Below are 12,206 nucleotides of genomic sequence, written 5' to 3'. Positions count from 1 at the left end.
GAGTAAATAAATGTGTGGAACAGATACAATAAACAGTTTCTCCGGGCCTGAAATCAGATCTGCAGATTCCTCGGTCCCTCTGTGCTGGGCAGACTGTAATTACAGGATATGTTAAATTTTCTTTATAGCTAGTTCTGATGGTTGTGAGGTGACCACACCAGCCCGTCCAGCGCCCCGCTCTGGTCTGCTGCCACTGGTAATGACAACCAGATGTTTGTCTGAAGTTAATCATCAATAGGGCTCTGGCCCCAGAGTCAAGTAGGCCTCACCATTTGCTTGGAGAAGCCATGTAATGTGGTGATAAGCGGGAGCGGCCTGCAACCTGCTGTTGGGCCGGCCATGCCAGAATGAGATAAGCCATATGACACCCTCAGAGGTGACTGTGGAGAGAGCAGCTGAAAAAAACCAAACTTTACCCAGCACGCGAAGTGTCCTTGGGGGTCTCAGCCCTCCGCGGAGGTATGAGACAGGGACTTCTAGAGACAGGGCAATTTGGATAGCTACGTCGTCTTTGCTGAGAATCTACAGATCTTATTCAGCTTGTGGACAACAATCTCTTGGAATTCCTGAGCCAAAGTCTTTTCCTTCTAGGGGCAGCTTTCCTCTCCTGCTGAGAAATAGTCATATAATACGTAAATCAGCCAATGTATAATTGAATTACTCCCGTCAGTGTCTAACATGGTAACTCTGAGTTCGAACTGATAACAGTAGCCCCTGTGCTTGTAATTATTAAGAGAAAGCATCAACACCAGGATTCTGATTAAAGGTAGGAGATAAGCCCCTGACATCCCCACTTTTGCTGAAATCCCCAGGTAATTCTCATACAGAGGCATGCTGTTTAGAAAGGGTTTAACTCCTGAACCAAGCCAGTTTGGAGGCGCAGAGGGAAGACGTGTGTATGGCTTTCCCCCAGTCTTAGAACCACAAAAACTCCAGCAAGAGTCAACTCTCTGCCTGGCCTGTAGCCTCTCAGCCTGAGTGCTCCCCTCATACCCCACCCCCTTCCCAGCGCTCGGTAGAGGAAATGGGTCAGATCCATTCCAATGCAACCGTTTTCAGGAAACAGGGATTTTTTTTATCAGGAATGAGCTGGATGTTCTGGCAAACTGAATGTCATCAAAAAGTCCTATGTTTCCAAAAGGTTCTCAACTCAGAAACTTCTATATAAGGAATTTGCTGATTCTTTTTTTTTTATTAATTTTTCTTATTTGAGTATAGTTGGCACACAATGTTGTATTAGTCTCACGTGTACAACATAGCGATTTAACTTTTCTACGCTCACCACAAGTGTAACCACCATCTAGTAGTTGCTAATTCTTGAGAACTCATTTGTTTCCTCTAATTTTCTCCTCAAATTTACAACGATCATCATCCATACTTGCATTTACTAAATATATTTGCTTTGCTTTAATATGGTATTTACTTTTCCATTTGGTGCACACCTCTCTCTCACAGGTGTCCTGATTTAGAGTAACACATTAAATATTGATGGAGGGATATCCAAGCTAAAATGTTATTCTTCTTCTTAAACCCAGACAGCCTGGGAAACTCTCAGTTGAGTACGTTATGTAAGTACTGTTCTAATATGAAATATTATATTTCATATAATTAACTTTTCTTTATAATAATGGCTTAGGGAATAACAACTAGTGTGCCCCTAAAAAGTCAGCCCAGTCTCAGAGTCTAAAAATACTTTTTGTTTCTCTGGGGCACCTGGGTGGTTTAGTCAGTTGAGCACCCAGCTCTTGGTTTCAGCTGGGGTCATGATCTCTCATCGTTGTGGAATCGGACCCCATATCAGGCTCCATACTGAGCATGGATTCTCTCTCTCTTTCCCTCTGCCCTTCTCTCCTGCTCATGCTCTCTCTCTCAAATTAAAAAAAAAAAACATATAATTTTTTTTTTGTTTTTTTCTGGATATAATAATAATGTATGACTGTAAGAAATTCAAACAATACAAAAATGAACTAAATAAAAAGTGAAAGTTGACTGAAAACAGACTGGAGTTAGATTTGGAGTAAGAATCAAGAGTGTCTGGGGGCACCTGGGTGGCTCAGTCGGTTAAGCATTCGACTTCGGCTCGGGTTATGATCTCGCAGTTCATGAGTTCGAGCCCCGCATTGGGTTTTGTGCTGACAGCTCAGACTGGAGCCTGCTTCAGATTCTGTGTCTCCCTTTCTCTCTCTGCCCCTCCTCTGCTCATGCTCTGTCTCTCTCTGTCCATCAAAAAATAAATGAAAACATTTTTTTTTAAAAAGAGTGTCTGTTACACATATTACTAAGTAAATAATACAAAGCTTTCACATTTTAATCAGGATATTTGGTGCCAGCATCAAAATGGCTTTCTCAAAAATTAGCATCTTCACGACGATCAAAATTCACCCTCTAATATTCCACCTATCCCACACCTAGACTCTCTACCTCCCTTTTCTGATTTATTTTTCTCCATTGCCCTCAATGCTATATTACATAATAAATACTTATTGTTATTTCCTGTTTGTTCACTGCTGTTATTATTATTTATTGTAGGCTGCTTTATTCCCTGCTGTATCTCCAGCATGTAGGACAGAACTGATTCATAATAATTATTGCTCAGTAAACAACTATTGAATGTTGAATGAGTAAATCCAACTCGGGTGCCATTACCGCTCTGAAGGTTTTGCTAGTTTCTCTTATTCTTGACTTTAGCTTACCAGAAAGTAAGCTTTCTTTGTGTTTCTATTTCTGTATTGTGTCCAGACTTCTATACTCACATTTTTCACACAATTACAACATGCTGACCCTACCAAAGACCGTGAGGCTGCCATTTAAGGGCCAAAGCAGGGCCATTTCTATCTTTATCCCCAGTGCTCACCTCCATGACTCTCTCTTGTCTCCTTGTTAGCGTGACAGTGAAGAGGCTGAAGAGAGTAGACCATAAATAATAAGACTGTTGATTTGATTATAAAAGTACCAGAGCAGGGAAAGAACCAAAACGTGTTCTGGGTGGCCCAGTCAGTCAAGGATCTGACTTCAGCTCAGGTCATGATCTCCTGGTTTGTGAGTTCGAGCCCTGTCTGGAGCTCTGTGCTGACAGCTCAGAGCGTGGAGCCTGTTTCAGATTATGTCTCCCTCTCTCTCTGCCCCTCCTCCACCCATGCTGTCAATCTCTCCCCCCTCTCTCTCAAAAATAAACATTAAAAAAACTAAGTAGGGCTTTATTGTAGCCTCATATGGAAGGCGATATGGAATTAATGTGTAGCAGCTCATTAAAAGCATGCTGGTTGAGTTTCTGGAATGCTAAGTTTTCCCTGGGGTTCAAAGATCGAGCTACTATCTTTACTTCTTTCCACAACACCTCACCAAGTGGCCAACAGGCAAAAGAAAATATGATGCATCTAGTTCAGTATTTAAAGATTCACTAAAAACTGCATAAAGATGTGGTACGTGTATACAAGGGAATAGTATTCGGCTAAGAGAAAGAAGAAAGTCCTGTTATTTGTGACAAAATGGATAGACCTTGAGGGCATCATGTTAAGTGATGATGAAAAAGACAAATACTGTATAGTATCATTCGTATGTGGAACCTAAAAAAGTCAAACTTGCAAAAACAGAAAGTACAATGGTGGTTACTAAGGGGGCGCCTGGGTCGCTCAGTCGGTTAAGTGTCCAACTTCAGCTCAGGTCATGATCTCGTGATTCGTGAGTCCGAGCCTCTCTGCTGACAGCTCAGAGCCTACAGCCTAGTTCAGATTCTGCTTCTCCCTCTCTCTCTCTGCCCCTCCCCTGCTCACACGCTCTCTCTCTCTCTCTCTCTCTGTCTCTCTGTCTCTCTCTCTCTCTCTCTGTCTCAAAAATAAATAAACATTAAAACATTTCAAAATACATATTTAAAAAAATTGTTTTAAAAGGTGGTTACCAAGACCAGGGAAGGTGGTGGATATGGATGTGGAGATGTCGGTCAGAGAATACAAACTTCTAGTTAAAAGATGAATAAGTTCTAGGGATCTAATGAACAGTATTGTGATTATAGTTAACAGTACTCTTTTATATACTCAGAAGTTGCTAACAGAATAGACCTTAGATGTTCTCACCACAAAAAAGAAAAGGTAATTATGTGACATGATGGAGGTATTAGTTAATGCTATGGTGGGAATCATATTACAATATATCACTGTATCAAAACAACATATTGTACACCCTAAATCTACATGTTATATGTCAATTATATCTCAATAAAACTGGAAAAAATAAAAATTCATTACACTTCAAAGCCAAAGAGTGTCAGGGATCCACCAAGCTCACTCCCTGAGTCCTCTACCCAAGACTCTCTGCACAGTAAGAATGACTGCTCACTGCATCTGAGTCCACCATCCATTCATCTTCAAACAAGGAGTTAAAGTATAATTAAGTGCACTGAACTCCCACTTGGTGCTTCCACCTTGGTGAATAATAATTTCAGATATAAATGTATAAATGTCCACTTAACTCAAAGTATCTGTGACATATGCTGTTCTTTCTAGACCTCCTTAGTGGAAGTGTATCTGTTTGTCCAGTTGATGTAAGCTTATGCTCAATTATTTATGGGCTAGTTTGCATACTTCCAACTTACTTCCACTTCCTCTTAACAAAATGGATCAAGCTCAGTTTAAGTACTCCTTTTATTTAAGAGTTTAATTTTTTAGAGCAAATTTAGGTTCACAGCAAAATTGAGAGAAAGGTACAAAGATCTTGCCTCTACATGGACACAGCCTCCTTCATTATCAACATGACTCGCCTGAGTCAAGGACTTAATAATAGCATAACACCATTGATGGAGTACCTACCACAACATCTCATTTATTGTGCACAATAACCAAGGTAAACAGCATTATACCTTTCTTGCTCTTATGTAAACGGGCTCAAGATCCGTGTATCTAGAAAAGTACCTGAGGTGCCATTCAAAACCAAAGTTATCTGACTCAAAAGTTGTTTGGCTTCCTCAACATCACCATAAAGACAATTTCTTATCTCATTGTACTTTATTCGCCTGTAACCTGGTATAGGTTCAACTAAAACGGGACATTTACCCTTCCTTGTCAACAGAAGAGTGGAAGTCACTCCATTTATGGGGTAGTGATTTGCATGGTCATAACAAGTAGAGCATTGCTTGGACATTGCTGGGAAGGATTTTATCTCACTCTCTCTGATCCATCCACGCGCTCCACCTTTCCAGGCCTTTAGAAATACTTCTAGTCTTGTTTGCGGTTTCGGTGTTGAGTCTGAAATGATCTCAGTTCTAAGAACATTAGGAATACCTGCACACCAACGAAATGCAAACATTAATCAAAATCAAATGCAAAAGATTCCAGGGTTTTGTGTCACCTATGCCATCCACACTCTGCTTCTCTCTCTCAGGACAGATGACTGAGAGTTGATTACAAGTTCTTTTTGATGATGATGCTCAAAACCCTTTGAAAAACATCACCCCCTCTCTTCACAAGATGGATTATATTGGGCAACATGAAGTCATGATTACATTGCGCTAATTTTAGCTAAGTCAGACGTCTTCGTGAAGGCATTGCTCATGCCTGTCAACCACTGCTAACTGAGTCAAAGTTCACCCAACTTTGGACAAAAGGGGAAACAACCAACCACTCCCTGCATCTGTGAAGGGGCTTTTCAAGAGTAAAATCAAGCCTGAGGCAGACGGGTCATTTCATTTTTAGGTCTCCCAAATTCTGCTGCCTCCCTTGGGGTGCCCTCACAGCCTGCTATCTGCTGGCTTTCCAGTAACACAGGCAGGGTGGAGAAAAGTGAAGCTATTTTATGGTCCCCCCCCATCCCTTCCCCCAATGCCTTCAACAAGGAAGCTGGTTTCAAGGACTCGTGATGCTAACACATCACGTGATGCCTCCCTCATGGTTTCCTTCTCTCCCAAATTGGAGCAGATCTTGTCATTGCTCTTCTATGATCTGCTTTGAATTACCTTGTGATCCTGAAAAACATGCTTTAATGCTCCAAGACAGCAATGCCCTCAGAGCTCTTTCAGAGTCTCAGTACTAGATGGATTATTTAGCAATTGGATTGTTTAGTTGGTTGTTTCTCCATTTGTTACTTATTGAAGACTCTGGGAAGTTTGGAAGGGGATTTCAACTACTCTATTTCTAACAATTCTAATTCCTAATTGATCTCTCTACCAAGAGACTCAAGTTATAATGCTTTGCCTTTTATCATGGCCTCCATATCCAGCCTTCAAGTAACTTATGAACGCTGATTAAGGCTACCAACATGACGAGGTACCCAACTGTTCTAGAGCTATTTCCTCAGCCCCTGAGGTATCTGATTCAGTGGAACAATGGGATCTCAGACAGTCATCTTTCCTCCCCAGGGACAAGAATCATGATTTCATTCCTTCCAACATTTCAGATCTCCTAGAAACTAAAAGAACACTAATGACTGGTGAGTCATTAGGCAGAATCTGTGTCTGTTGAGAGGCCCTGGGACTAACACTGGATTCAAATCTCAGCTTTGCCGTTCACTGTATGAGTGAGACCTTGGCCACTGTTTCTTAACTTCCTCAAGGCTCAGTTTCCTCATCTCCAAAATAAAGGTAATTATAATAACTACTCCTCAGAGTTTGTGTGAAGCTCAAATAAGTGTATTGACATGAAACTTCTTTGTACAATGCTAAACCAATAGTGCTTGTAGGGGCAAGAGGAGCCTTTAAAAGCTTGATTCTAACATCACCTGTCAAGGCTGGCAAGGAATTGTCATTTTCAGCATTATTTTAGAGACACAAATGAAGACCAGATGGCTCATAAAATTCCTTATGTTCTTTTAGCCAATCTTTAGCAGCACCTGCTAACAAATGAATCCAGATATTTAGAGCCAGCCTTTCAGGCCATAGGCACCATATAAATGTGCAGCACCTATTAGATGACAACATCTAGGCTAGATTCTCTGAGGGAGATGCTGGAGGAAGCAGCAGCTTCAGATATCAAGAGTTTTATATCTTGCTAAATGCAATACAGTTAACTCAATCAGCGAATCGACCAGCCCTTACTGGAGCATTCTACATGCCCGGTTCCAGCAAGGTGCACCACGAGAGACATTTCTGCTCTATAGGAATTTGACATCTGAATCATTTCATGGCTTTCCTACCTTTAAAAATGGGGAACAGAAGTTATTATAAGGCTATAAATAAGAGAAGGCAAGAATCTACCTGGAAATGAGGAAGTGGGCCTCACCAAAAGCAGACTGGAAGGTCAGTCATTACCTCAGGAGCTGTCAGGATGGGATTACTGTATGTTACTCACTACCAGAGCTTAGAGGCTCTGTTCCTTAAAGATGTTCTGTCAGCCTGACTCAGCCCCATCTTGTTGTGCGGCCACCGTACTGGTACTGCATGTCCCAGTAACCACTGGAGAGGGAGAATTTGAAAAGGCCTTTGTATTTGCCAAGACAATGCCCACTCCGGTTTCAGTTAACCAGCACCCTCGGGTTCATTTGGCACGAAGTGCCCCTGTTAAGGGAAAGTCGGCTTCCCCCAACAAGGACTGAGGATGAGTTTGGTTTGCTCCAGAAGAGGCCGCCATATTATTCCTCTTTAGAAAATGACCTTTTTCCCTCTCTCCCACTCCCTCTACCCTTATCTTCATGCCTCGAAAACAAGAGGCAGACAAACAGCCCAATGGACTGGAAAAATAGGACAGTTGATAAAAGAGGTAGGGAAGGAACTGAGCCTTGAAGATGTAGTGACCCCAGATATCCAAGCAGATGGAGATGTTCCAGGAAGACAAAACTGGTTGACCAATGACAGGACTCCCCAGATGAGCTTCTCTGTAAGTATACAACTCCCTTAAGTATAGCGGTTGGGAATCATTGTTTCTTTTTTAAAGTTGGGAATAAAAGAGCAAAAGGAAAGTGTCCACTTTTATTCTGTGAAGGGGTGACTTTCTTTATTGCTGGATATTGCTATATATACCTAATAAAGCTGAAAGTCTTTTTCTAGATTCATTCAAAGTAGGCTTTCTTCTTTCTGGTGGTGGTTTTTCTTCCTTCCCGGGGCTTGACCTGCAGATACCATTCCTAACAATAATAATAATTGCAATAACTAATTTATAGACAACCTTAAGTTCTGTATGTGTTTCATCTTATGGAATCACCATTATATAATGTGTATCATAAAAGGGGACCTTACAGAGCACATCATTAACCAGAGAAGGAAGACTGCCCTCCTCTCCAAAGAAGTAATATTTACACTGAATTTTCAAATACGGTGTAGGAGTTCTCCTGGTAATCAAGTTTGGGAAAAACATTCCAGGCAGTGGGATTGGCATCAAAAGGACAGGAACGATCTTGGGATGTTCCAGAAAAAGCAAGTGGTTCACCAACATTAGATGATAGGGTCCTTGTGGGTAGGGGTAGAGCTGGGACCAGACACACAGGAAAAAAGCCAAATTGTACGGAGATTTTTCATGCAGCCATTTTATCAAAATGCAATAGGAATCCACGAATGTGCTTTAACAAGGGAGAAGCTTTATCCCATCTGCATCTTCGAAGATCTGGGGCAGTGTGGAGCATGGATTCATGGAGTAGGGAAATGGAGGTCGGAGTGGCCAGCTAGAAGAAATGGAGAAGAAAGAGGGTCAGCCCCAGTCAAGAACTCTCTACCTTCTAAGGCTTAGAACCGATGAAGACTGGAACAGCTCACAAACAAATGCCCGTGGCACCTGGCTGTAGATGCGTGAGGCCAAGTGCACAGTAGCTGGAGTCGGTGCTGGGCAAGTTCAGAAAGGGGAGTGTTTCCTGCTTTGGGGACTCCAGCAAAGTTGCCAGGAAGGATAATATTGGAGTTTCATAGCAACAAATGAGTAAGATTTTAATAGACAGAAGTATTTTGAAGAGCATCCCAGGAGGGAACAGCCAAGGCAAAGTTTAAAAAAAATTTTTTTTAATGTTTTATTTATTTCTGAGAAAGAGAGAGAGAGAGAGCATGAGCAGGGGAGGGTCAGAGAGAGAGAGATACAGAATCTGAAACAGGCTCCAGGCTCTGAGCTGGCTGTCAGCACAGAGCCTGACGGGGGGGTCAAACCCACAAACTGTGAAGTCATAACCTGAGCTGAAGTCGGACGCTTAACCAACTGAGCCACCCAGGTACCCCATTAGGAGTGGAAGTCATGAGGCTGGTTGGGGAGACAACAGGCAAAAACACACTCAGAGGCCAGCCTGCTATGCTGCCCCAGCCAACAGAGTCTGGGAGCAGGATCCCATCAGCTCCCTCGCTCAGGCTAGTAGACCCTGAATAATAACCCCTTCCTGGCAGGGGTGGAAGAAATGAGATATGTCTTTATCCCAGAACAGCACAGATAACAGCCTCGACGCGTGTGCTCAAGGCCCTAGAAGAGCACTTCCTCGGCAGCACCCAGAGCGAGGCAGTTGGATAGATGCTTCATCAAGAGGAGCTTCTGTTACAAATCTGTTAGGCTTTCTTACACTCCATTCCTGGTTTTTTTTTGGGCAAATGGCCCTGCCCGTCCCCGTGCTTTGTTGTCCTAAGTCTTCTCGAATTGTTTCAATAATGAGGCTTCCAACCTCAGCCAAAACCAAATGGCAATGCGGAGAGAGTGGCGGTGACTGTACCTCAAGACTCCAGCTTAGAGGCAGCTCGGGGCGCTCCCTCTGCGGTCTCCCTGCCTTCCCACCTCCCCACCTAGGACAGGAGGCCCCGAAACTGAGGGCCCTGTTCCCGCCCTCCCCTCCCTCAGATTCACCGGCAGCCCAAAAAGCTGTTTAACAGTAAGTGAAATATTTCGCCTTGAATTCTCAGATGTATGTGATCTGAAAAAAAAAAAACTAACAGGGAAGAAAATATCCTGAGGACGTCAGAGGAAGGGAAATGTGGACAACAGATGCCGCTATTTGGTTTTGTCCCTGTTTTATCTTTAAACAATACATAAAACATGAATAACTAGGGAGAAATAGTTCCAGCTTTTGGTAAAATCAAAAAGGAGGGATTGTATAGTTTGGGCGGCGCTTCTTGCATTGTAAGTCGTTTGGCTATCCTCAACACACTTCATGAAATCGTAACATTCTTGAGCAGGAATAGAACACGGGACGTGACTCATTCCAGTTCCCGCTTATTCAGCTGAAGAAGGAGCGTCCAGGCTGAAAAAAGTCCTTTCCCTTTTACACTGAGTATAGAAAGTCCTCGTCTCTGCCGTGCTGGCTGCCGCATTGTATCTTTAGGAGAGTCTAAAAGGTTTTCTTAGGTACAAATTCTCATTTGCTGCTTTTATTCATTTACTAATGATCTACCGAGTACCTACGTGCTAGATACTCTGTGGAACAGTGGAGATGCAAACATGCTTCCTCAGTGTCGCTTATATGACGGGAGTTAGCGTAGAGGGGGGAACACTGTCACAGAGTATCCAGAGGACATCTCAAGAGTTTGGAGGCAAGAAGAACAGGTGAGAGAGAAACTAAACCAGATTGAGGATGAAGTCGCGGTAGGACAGGCATCATCTTAGCTCATGTAGTAAGACTATCTGGCCGTTACAATATTTGTGTGTCGTTCTTTAAGGTTTTTTTAATTTATTTAAATTCAAGTTGCTTAACATTCAGTGTAGTCTTGGCTTCAGGAGTAGAACCCAGTGATTCATTACTTACATAGGACACTCAATGCTCATCCCAACAAGTGCCCTCCTTAATGCCCATCACCCATTTAGCCCATCCCCCCCCACCTCCCCTATAGCAACCCTCAGTTGGTTCTCTGTATTTAAGAGTCTCTTATGGTTTGCCTTCATCTCTGTGTTTATCTTATTTTTCCTTCCCTTCCCCTACATTCACCTGTTGAGTTTCTCAAATTCCACATATGAGTGAAATCATTTGATATCTGTCTTTCTCTCACTGACTTTTTTCAAAGGGTGTCCATGACAGCCTCCCCATTTATTTTCCTAACAGTCACGTGAGGTAGGTCTGATTATTATGTTTGGCTTGTACAGTAAGAAATGGAGGTCTGAGTATTCAAAAATAGTAGGTGAAAGACCTTACAAGTCAAATTTGGGCCTCAGGACTTTAGGACTCTGGCTCTCTTCTCTCTCTGACATGATCTTGCTTTTATTTAAGGAAATAAATTAATAGTGTGAAGCATCTCCCGTGTCAGGCACTGTGGTTTACGTTTGGTGTGAGGGGAAAGGGGCGGCGGTTACAGAGATGAGTAAACCTTCAGAATCGTATAGTCTAAGACAGGAAGAAATACAGAATCATACACAAAGAGAAAACATGTTTGTTTTTCGAAACTGAGTGCACCAAAAAAGTAAAACAAGCAGCGATTGGTACAGGAGTCCAGGGAGGGAGACATCACCACATCAGGGGCTAACGGGTGTCATGAGGAGGATGGGCCAATAGAGCTTGCTGTTTGGAAGTAGAGGTCACTTAAGGGGGGGGGAGGGGAAGGAAAACCATAAAATGCTTGTGAAAGTGGTTAAATGCATGGGCTGTAGAGTCAATCAAAGGCAGGTTTACACCCCAGTCCTGTCCTTATGTGGTAACTTTGAGTAATTCCTTCGACCCGTCCACCCATGTAAGCATTCGGTGAGACCACCACAGAAAGCATTTATCACAGTACTTGGAGTACGCCAATTCTCAATAAATGGAGGAGGTGGTGGTGGTGATGACATCACAGCTAACATGATTACCTTCCACACTATGCCCTCAAACACCCCAGAGAGGGTCCCTCAGGCCACCCCCAACCCTGCTCCCTGCCACTCACTCAGATGCTAATCTACAAGCCTCTTCTGAAAACATGGCGCTCTCTACTCATCTCCCCTACAGTCGTCAGTCCCCTGTGCCTCACTCTTGCAGAACGATACGACCACAAAACCATTTTTTCCCTCAGGATTTCCCGGTTTTCTGGAACTTTCTGCGGAATTTACATTCTTCTAGAAAGTCCTTCTTCTCAAGGCCTTGGACAGTGCCTGCTACAATCCACAGCAGCAGGCCAGCAGCTAGGAGGTAGGGGTGCGCTAGGGCTGCTCCGCCCTCCCCTGGAAGTTCTCTCTCAGTCTGCTCTTACTTACTGCATACTCTGGGCTGCCTTATTAGCAGTCAGAGCAGTAGGGGACCCAGCTGCCATGAAACAGACACAGAAAGGAAAAAATGCAAAGCCAAAACTGGAGTACTGCAGCTGAAATCTGTGAAGGAAGCAGTGTTTCTATTTAGATTTCCCCAGCCTCCCCAACAGG

The 12,206-nt window shown here is 43.1% G+C and overlaps 1 pseudogene; it reads right to left on the bottom strand.

The window, feature by feature from the left end:
- Positions 1–8,436: 8,436 nt before the first annotated feature.
- Positions 8,437–12,206, bottom strand: part of LOC144228029 (ATPase PAAT pseudogene) — a 21,265-nt pseudogene continuing 17,495 nt past the window's right edge.

This window comes from Crocuta crocuta, unplaced genomic scaffold, assembly GCF_008692635.1.
Source record: "Crocuta crocuta isolate KB4526 unplaced genomic scaffold, BGI_CrCroc_1.0 scaffold556, whole genome shotgun sequence".
NCBI classification, from domain to species: Eukaryota; Metazoa; Chordata; class Mammalia; order Carnivora; family Hyaenidae; genus Crocuta; species Crocuta crocuta.
The sequence above is the reverse complement of the archived record's forward strand: the minus strand, read 5'-3'. Positions and strand labels throughout refer to the sequence as shown.